Below are 8,916 nucleotides of genomic sequence, written 5' to 3' on the forward strand. Positions count from 1 at the left end.
GAAAATTTCATATTATTTTCAAAGTGAAAGGGGCATAACTCTGCCAAAAACCATCGAACCATGACCAAATTCAAACTTGACCTGTATTTTATCATGACATATCCATATGTCAAGTTTGAGTTGAATGTGTTGTACCATTGGGGAGATAATGAACGGAAACTGAAAATTTCATATTATTTTCAAAGTAAAAGGGGCATAACTCTGCCAAAAGTCATCAAACCATGACCAAATTCGAACTTGACCTGTATATTCTCATGACATATCCATATGTCAAATTTGAGTTGAATGTGTGCAACCATTACTAAGATAATGAACGGAAACTGATGATGATGGAATGACGGAAGGACGGAACAGGGTAACACTATATGCCCCGGCCATTACATGGCGGGGGCATAAAAAGTAAAAGAATTCAAAATTCAAGTATGCTTTATATGTTATGTGCCATTAATAACTTATTTTGCAGTATTTATTATCATATTGCTACTGCATGACTAACACGCTAAGGGCTAGTTTTTGCATATTTTGACCTCTTTTTGGTAACTTACATGTAAATTATTTTGTTTATTCACTTCAAAAAATTTTACTTTTAAATACATTTTCAAAATTTTCATGAAAATTAGCATGAATCTGAAGCCATGTTGTTTTAACAACCTGTCAATAGATAAATTGTCCAAAGATTGGTTTAGACAGACAGACTAGCTGTATTTTTACCTATGTTACAACTTTTGCTAAATGAGACACCTCATGCAACATGATACAATTAAAAAAATAAATATTTGAAACATATCACCAAAGACTGGCAAATAATCAGATGATCATGTGACAGTATCAGGTAACTCCGGAAATCAAATATCAATACACATATCTACCTGTCATTATTCCAGGTCACTAACACCATAATGATTCATTCTTCTGTCTCCACTTAAACCCCCATATCACCTTACAGTAGTCCCCTTTATATCATACCTCCAGTATCAATATTCATCAAGGACCTGGAGAGGAAATAATCAAGTTATGACTCAAAAAAATATTTTATTAGATAAAAATCATAAAATAAGTAGATCTTTTTTATATAGAGCTAAAGTTCTTTTAAAATAAAAGCAGATGCTAACCACGCCCTCTGGGTAATCATTAACATTAAATGTTAAATTGGGACCTATATGACCTAAAAGGAATGGAAAAAAAAGAAAAATATAAAATATTTTGAATACTTCAATTACAGTATTAATGATTAATTTCACAAGCATTATAGATAAAGAATTTCAAGGATGTCCCAGTGCAACATGAGGTCCCCCTTTGTTAACAAGTTATGATTCAGCAACCAGATCATGTTATGTAGAAATTAATTCTATATCATACCTGTGTTGTGTTACCATAGTTATTGAGTGTCAGTTGTCAACTGTGATCATCTTGTGTCTACCGTCATTATCCATTTTCACCTTCGTCTGTCAATTTTAAAAAAAATCCCCAAACAAACTTTCTCCATTGTATACCTGAAGATATAAGATGTTATCATGTGAGACTGAAGTACTTTTTCATCAGTCATCAATCCCTGTATATTAGTTTACCTTTATAAGAAATGAAATATCTTAAGACTGTGTTTTAATTAATTCTAACATGACATGAAAGTTATACATTATTTTCAATTCTAACGACCTGCATTTTTCCCTTATGAACATAGAAGGACCAAAAGTGTGTGTTATTATGTAATAAAATCATCACTGTTTACTCTGTATTTAGACATGTGATGTAATTATTAGATATGTGACGTAACCATAAAAAAATGCGATGCCTTGAAAATAAGTACGGAAACAAATCACCCGCTATAAGGCTTGATATTAGGTACTGCAGCATTTATTTTTGATGTTGTGTTAGAATCGAAATAATATATCCCAGTCAGTGATTTTAACGCTTGTTGTTTGGATGCACATCATTATATCACTCGGGCTATGCCCTCATGATATAATTCCTTGAATCCGATTTCCAAACAGTGATTTAGCAATAAAATCACTGTTTGGAATATATAATTTCTTAAACAACCTAATGTATTTGTACCTTAATGTCTTTATTTGTAATACTTGTCACTTTTCACTGGATAATTTTAATGTATATATTTAATGGCTGCTGTCAATTCAAATGAAGCTATTTTATATTTTTCTATCACAAGTAAAGGAAGTTTGCTTTATTATAAGTATTTTTTTTTATAAAGTTTATTAACAGGATATATGACCATATATAAACAGTTGATTTGCAATATAAAACATTTTCCTAGCTGCCCAGGTTATATTTGCAAACAACCATTTACAGTATATAAGGCCATATAACACCTGTCAAAAATCTTTACAAAAGCTCTACTCTTCCAGAGGTCAGAATATTAAAATTTAAAAAAAAAATCAAACTTTTATGACTAATTTTGACAGTTAAAGACATGTCTGGAAAAAGCCACTTTAATTTTCACGGATTGAAAGTCTGTAATAATTTTGTAACCAAAACAGTACAGACACAATATATTATTTCATCTTTGCCCCCTATACCCTTTACTTTTCTTGGGAAATACTATCTGTAAAACATGCAGCAAACCTAATTAAACAAATGAATGTCAGACATTATACCATATACAATTACAGACAAATAGAACAAAAGACACTGTGGTCTCATCAATATACATGAGGTATATCATGTTACATTGATCTACAATCTCAGGACAATACAATTAATTATTTATAAAGTAACATTCCTGTTGACAAATATAGAAAGTTTACTTTGTAACTGACAGTCTCAAAACTCCTGACATCAAATGTGGTTTCAACTTTGAAGTCATCACTTTATTTTGAAATTGGACTTTGCCATCTTTTTATTTAGAATACGATATCAAAATGTCAATAAGAAGTTTCAGGGAATTCTAAGAAATAACTAAACAGTGTAGCTAAATAACTGGTATAATGGTTCTATACTGGTGTAAAAGGTATTTTGTTGCTTAGGGCAAGATTTAAGCTTACCATACTTCTCCCTGTTTGATTGCTCATAAAATTAAGTACACTAGAAGCAGGGACTTAAGTGATACCATATTGATACTACATTGTGGGGCTTTATAGGTACTTCTATTGTACCTATAACATACTGTATTGGTGGCTGGGCAGATTTTATAATTTATGAAGGAAACTAGATATTACCTCAACAACTTCAAATAGGAAAGTTAACTTTAAATCTGAATTACCTAATTAAAAATTACCTTAATGTTATTCAGTAAAAATCCTTCTTTTGAAATGCTGAAACCAAAAGTGAATTGCTTTTTCCTCACATTGTACATACAAGCCATTTTTTTACTTTTGTGGGCTCTACTTGTTTTCTGACCAGCTTTGAATTTTCATCTTGATAAATTCCTAAAATTGAAAAAAAGGACAAATTAAGCAGAGAAAGAAAAAAAACTTTCAGGTTAACCTGATTTGTGCAATCTTTAGTAATTACAAATGAACTGTGATTATCTAGTAACTGATATATCTCCATTGAAATGTTTCAAATGAGAAAAGAAAAAAATGCTTAAATATATGCATGCTATAGTACATATAACTACATGCATGCAAGTTGTACATAAAACTACATACATACTTTATACACAAACACAAAAATTAAAGCTGCATGCCTCCAGATAATTAGCCAAAGTATTTCAATTCAATCAAACTTAACACTTTAAAAAAAAAAAGATTCAATATTCAAGTAATAATTTACAAAATTGTTATGTGAGATAGTACTGACTGGTTTTGCGGTATCAGAAACCATATTAGTAAGGGCTACATTTGCATATTTATTAAGCAATTTATGTGGATTGTTATTGCTGTTTACAATGTGGAAATTACTTTCTTTGTTCATTTCAAAACATTTTAGTTTTACAACATTTTCAAAATTTTCATGAAAATTTGCATGGATATGGAGACATGCTGTTTTAAAATGTCTTATTTTATTGTATGTAATGCAGAACGAATGACAAAGACAAAACTTCAATGAAATTAAAAGGACAAGTGTTGTCAAATGCTGAACATGTTTAATTAGGGATGAGTCAAACAGTTTTTACCAGTACTAATCTTGGCACAGTTTAGTTATAACTTCCCGTCTTTCTTTCTACAGATAAAATATCTAGACCTTGTGGTCAATTTTTATGAAACTTGGTAGAAATATCATCTTAAATATAGTAAATTTATCATTTTTACACAGAAAATGTTGCAAACTGTTCCTATTTTCTATGATTTATTTCACCTCCCAGCATAACTTACCATAAATTATAATCAAATACACAGCTGCTTGCTACCATATCACATAATCAGCTGGACATGCTGATATCAGGGGCAGATAACCCCTGACAAATTACAATAAAACATGGCATGGGGTAAATGAATAACGCCTTTCACACCAGTTGCTAATAGAGATTAGAGATAAGATAACCTTAAGTAATTAAGATGATGGTTTATATATATATTGCCTGATTTATTATTTTTATTTATTGGCCAATACTACATGGTGTATCAGATTTAGCCTTCATATGCTGTGGTTCATCCAATTTCATATGCCCAACATTTATATACACTTAACATATTTAATTTTATTTTAAAAAAAATGTATGATTATAAAGTGATGAATATCTTGAATAAGAAAATACTATTTTATGGAGAATAATTTGAACTGTCCATGGCGGTAATGATATCAGTTGAAGGCTTCCCATCCCCAGCCCCCCCACCCCCCTTCCCCCAAACCAGGAATAACAAGTGACCCTTTAATCTTTGTCTATTATTTTAGACAGGTGATTCCTGCCATAGATCAAATCGAATCTGCGATCTTCTTCATCTACACTACTACCAAAGGGCAACTACAAATCAATACAAATTGTTATGGTAGTTTTGATGAAGTTACCTCCCTTGTTATATATATATATTAAATTTTCTTTATTAAAAGTACAAAATATATAGAGGATAATATTGAATGAGTGTAGCTTATGTTGTACTTGATATGTTTAAGTTTAAACAAAATTTATTTCATTTTGTTTGTGTACAATGTACTTGTCTTATTATATTGAAAAATGTGTCTTGATTGTTGAAAATTATTTTTTTTTTAACTTCTTTATAATTCATTTATTATCATGTAAGTTACAGGTTTCCTAGCAGTTTCCGGCCACAAATCGCACTTTTTAACAAATAAAATAAAAATCAGTCTAGGGAGGGGTACAAAACTTTGACAAGACAAAGTTAGGTACCTGTCTAGCAGTGCCATGTGTTTAATGTTAACCTTTCATTTAACTTTTTAATTTGAATATAGGCCTGAAATGTAACACCTTTTTTCACCTTTATTCAAAAATTCATAGCAGTTTTCCGGACCTTTTTTATTTTGAATATAATTCAGTACCATAAAGCAATGTTAAGATGGTTTTATCAGACAAACAGGACTTCCCAACCTTTTCCGTGTCGTCTGCAAAAATATTTTCCGAAGTATTGATTTACTAAAATGGGGTCTTAGTTATTGCGAATGGATATTCAAACTAGAATTCCCCAGGTGTTGCTTATTTTTTTAAAGTTGCAAGTTCTCTTAAGTAACTTTAAATAACAGGCAAAACTTCAAAACATATAAATCGTTTGTATTACTTTAAATGCTGTTTTAGCATAGGAAACAAATGTCTCTCTAATTGATGAAGTAATGTGGATGCCTTACTGGTAAAAATAGACTGTACTGGTCGAAAATGATAAACGGCCGGAAAACTGCTAGGGGACGGAAACTGCTAGGAAACCAGTAGTTTATTTTTGTTGCATTTATGTGTGTTTATATATATATGCAAGTTGATATATGTGATAACATTGTATGTGTATATGTCTATTCCCTGAATAAATCGATACACAGACACCAATTGGTTGTGGTAGGTAAAGAGACTTCAGCTAACAGGTTTTATAGTACTGCATGACCTGTTTGTTGCACAAAACATATATTTAGGTCTCCAATCACATATTAAAATCCAAATTAAATGGTTTTTTTGTCAATCCCAGCAAATATGATTATCTGACTATGAACTTAGTCTTGCTTCAAGGGCATCTAGTCCAACTTATTAGGCTTGTCAGAGACATCAAGATAATTATTTTGAACGGGTGAAGTCTTTTCTAGTTTGACAGTTATATGAACTAGAACTGCCACTATCATGGTGTGAATACCCCCGCATACCACTTTGTCAGAATCAACAGTGGCCATTAAGAGCTCAAGGACAACCTCCCTGCCAAATCTGAGGTTACTAAGCCAGTGCATTGCTAAGATTTGTATTCTACATGCTTCAAATGTGAAAATGTCAATACATTGCGGACAGGACATTCTTTAGCAATTGAGAAGAAAACTTTTTTTGTCAAGGTCCCTGTGACCTTGACCTTTGACCCAGTGACTTCAAAAATCAATAGGGGTCACCTTATAGTCATGATCAACATCCATACCAATATTGAAGACTGTGGGTCAAAGGAATCTTAAGTAATGGGTGGACAAACTTTTTTGAAGTCAAAGTCCCTATGACCTTGACCTTTGATCCAGTGACCTCAAATCAAAAGGGGTCATCTACTAATCATGACTAACCTCCATGCCAAATATGACGACTGTAGGTCAAAGGAATCTTAAGTTATTGGGCGGACAAGCTTTTTGAAGTCAAGGCCCCTGTGACCTTGACCTTTGACCTGGTAACCTCAAAATCAATAGGGGTCATCTACTAATCATGACTAACCTCCATGCCAAATATGAAGACTGTAGGTCAAAGAAATCTTAAGTTATTGGGCGGACAAGCTTTTTGAAGTCAAGGCCCCTGTGACCTTGACCTTTGACCTAGTGACCTCAAAATCAATAGGGGTCATCTACTAATCATGACTAACCTCCATTGCCAAATATGAAGACTGTAGGTCAAAAGGAATCTTAAGTTATTGGGCGGACAAGCTTTTTGAAGTCAAGGCCCCTGTGACCTTGACCTTTGACCTAGTGACCTCAAAATCAATAGGGGTCATCTACTAATCATGACTAACCTCCATGCCAAATATGAAGACTAAGGGTCAAAGGAATCTCAAGTTATTGGGCGGACAAGAAAAAACCGACGGAGAGCCGGACGGCCGAACAGCCGGACAAGCTGATTCCAGTATACCCCCCTTACAACTTTGTTGTGCGGGGGTATAAAAAAACATTTTGTTAAATGGGTCAAACCATTCACGCTTAATTGATTAGGCTTCAAGTGCCTGATAAACTTACTGTTTCTATGTGTAGGATGATTCTGGGCTCTGGTGGAAGAGCTAAGCCCTTTTGAAGTCCTTCTTTGTTAAACCTTTGCCACCACTTCATGTTGGTCTCATCACTATTACAGAACAGAACAGAACAGAACAAAACATTTATTTTATTAGATTTGTACCATTAGTACATCATCTTAACATACAAATATTTATATGCACATAATATACAGTCAACTATCGTTATCTCGACATCGCTTTTCTCGATATTTTGTTATCTCGATGAAAGTGCCGATTTTCTTCCTTCTTTATCTATATTGGAAATATTTGTTTATCTCGATATTTTTATTTCAATATTTTCAGTATCTCGGCATCATGTACAATTTCAGCCCCAACAGTTATTTTCACACTATTATCCTTTGTTTATCTCGAGTAATAGTTTTCTTTCGTCTGTTCCCTCCAGACGTGTGAAAAACATAAACTAGACGATAATTGCTCAATAGCGCGTGCCATAATGATGATTATGTTTGTAACATGATTAGCTGTTTTTATAAAAGTTAATCTATTTAGGGTGTTGATTGATTTATGTCCAAAATGAGTGAATTTTACATTCTTTATAAATATTCAAACACTGTATCAACTCATTATGACTTTAAATGTAAATGAAATAGTGAAAGTATAGAAACGCTATCGTTGCAATATTGTTTCACAACATTACCACCAAATCAATCAGCGGTCGAACAACATCACGAAAGACCCGATAAATAACCCGGGAGGATATCCGGAGCAACCACCCTGAAAACAATGTTTTCACTATATTGGTGTATTACTGAGTAAACCTCACTATGTGTTTTTATCACAGAAACCCATATTTTCGCTGGTAAACATCCACTAATGTTACTTTGTTAAATATTGACTAGGCCTATGAAAACAAGACTTGGGGATATCATAGTTCATTTGACATAAGGTATGCACATGTCTTTTGTAAAAATCAGTTTCTGCCTTATTCAAACCCTAATACGTTTATCTCGACATTTCGTTACCTCGATATTTTAGGACGGTCCCGATGACTTCGAGATAACGAGAGTCGACTGTAGCTTTCAGTTCACAATGCAGAAATAATTCTTACAGCATTAAGCTACTGTTCACATTTATAATTTTAATATGGTACTTGTCTGGACCAGTGTTGATCCAGATTGATATTAATTTCATAAACACTTCTAAGGTAAAATTAAAATTATCGTATAAGTACCTAATCTCACACCAAACCTATTCCCAAACCTTTCATTCATGAGCTGTTATTTATTTACTAGAAGTGACTATAATGATGTCCTCAAGACAATTTGTGTGCATTAAAGCTTAGATTCTGACAGACATGTCTGCTGCTGTTAAATTTAAACAGTGCATAGTAAGGAATATTTACATTAAATATCTTATTACTTAGCATGATTTCATACAAATTGCTATTACCTTTGTAAGTCCTGTAAATACACTGTTAACTATTTGTAAAAATGAATAATAGAGACAAAATATTTTAAAGCAGGGTACCTGCATCCTGTAGGGTACTTCATTGTCATGTGATATTCATATGACAATCACTTCACTGGCTAAACTAAACAGTAGAAATTTCAGAGATACTTGAAGTTTTTGAGATTAGGTTCTTTCTTTTAAAAGGCCATGTCAGTTTTAC

The 8,916-nt window shown here is 32.6% G+C and overlaps 1 long non-coding RNA gene across 1 annotated transcript; it reads right to left on the reverse strand.

The window, feature by feature from the left end:
- Positions 1-868: 868 nt before the first annotated feature.
- Positions 869-7,381, reverse strand: LOC132720708 (uncharacterized). Its single transcript, XR_009624377.1, has 4 exons — positions 7,252-7,381; positions 3,233-3,383; positions 1,360-1,493; positions 869-992 (listed from the first exon to the last, which is right to left on the reverse strand). It is a non-coding gene; the product is annotated as an uncharacterized LOC132720708 (long non-coding RNA).
- Positions 7,382-8,916: the final 1,535 nt, after the last annotated feature.

This window comes from Ruditapes philippinarum, unplaced genomic scaffold (assembly GCF_026571515.1).
Source record: "Ruditapes philippinarum isolate M1 unplaced genomic scaffold, ASM2657151v2 ctg15758_1_1_1_1, whole genome shotgun sequence".
NCBI classification, from domain to species: Eukaryota; Metazoa; Mollusca; class Bivalvia; order Venerida; family Veneridae; genus Ruditapes; species Ruditapes philippinarum.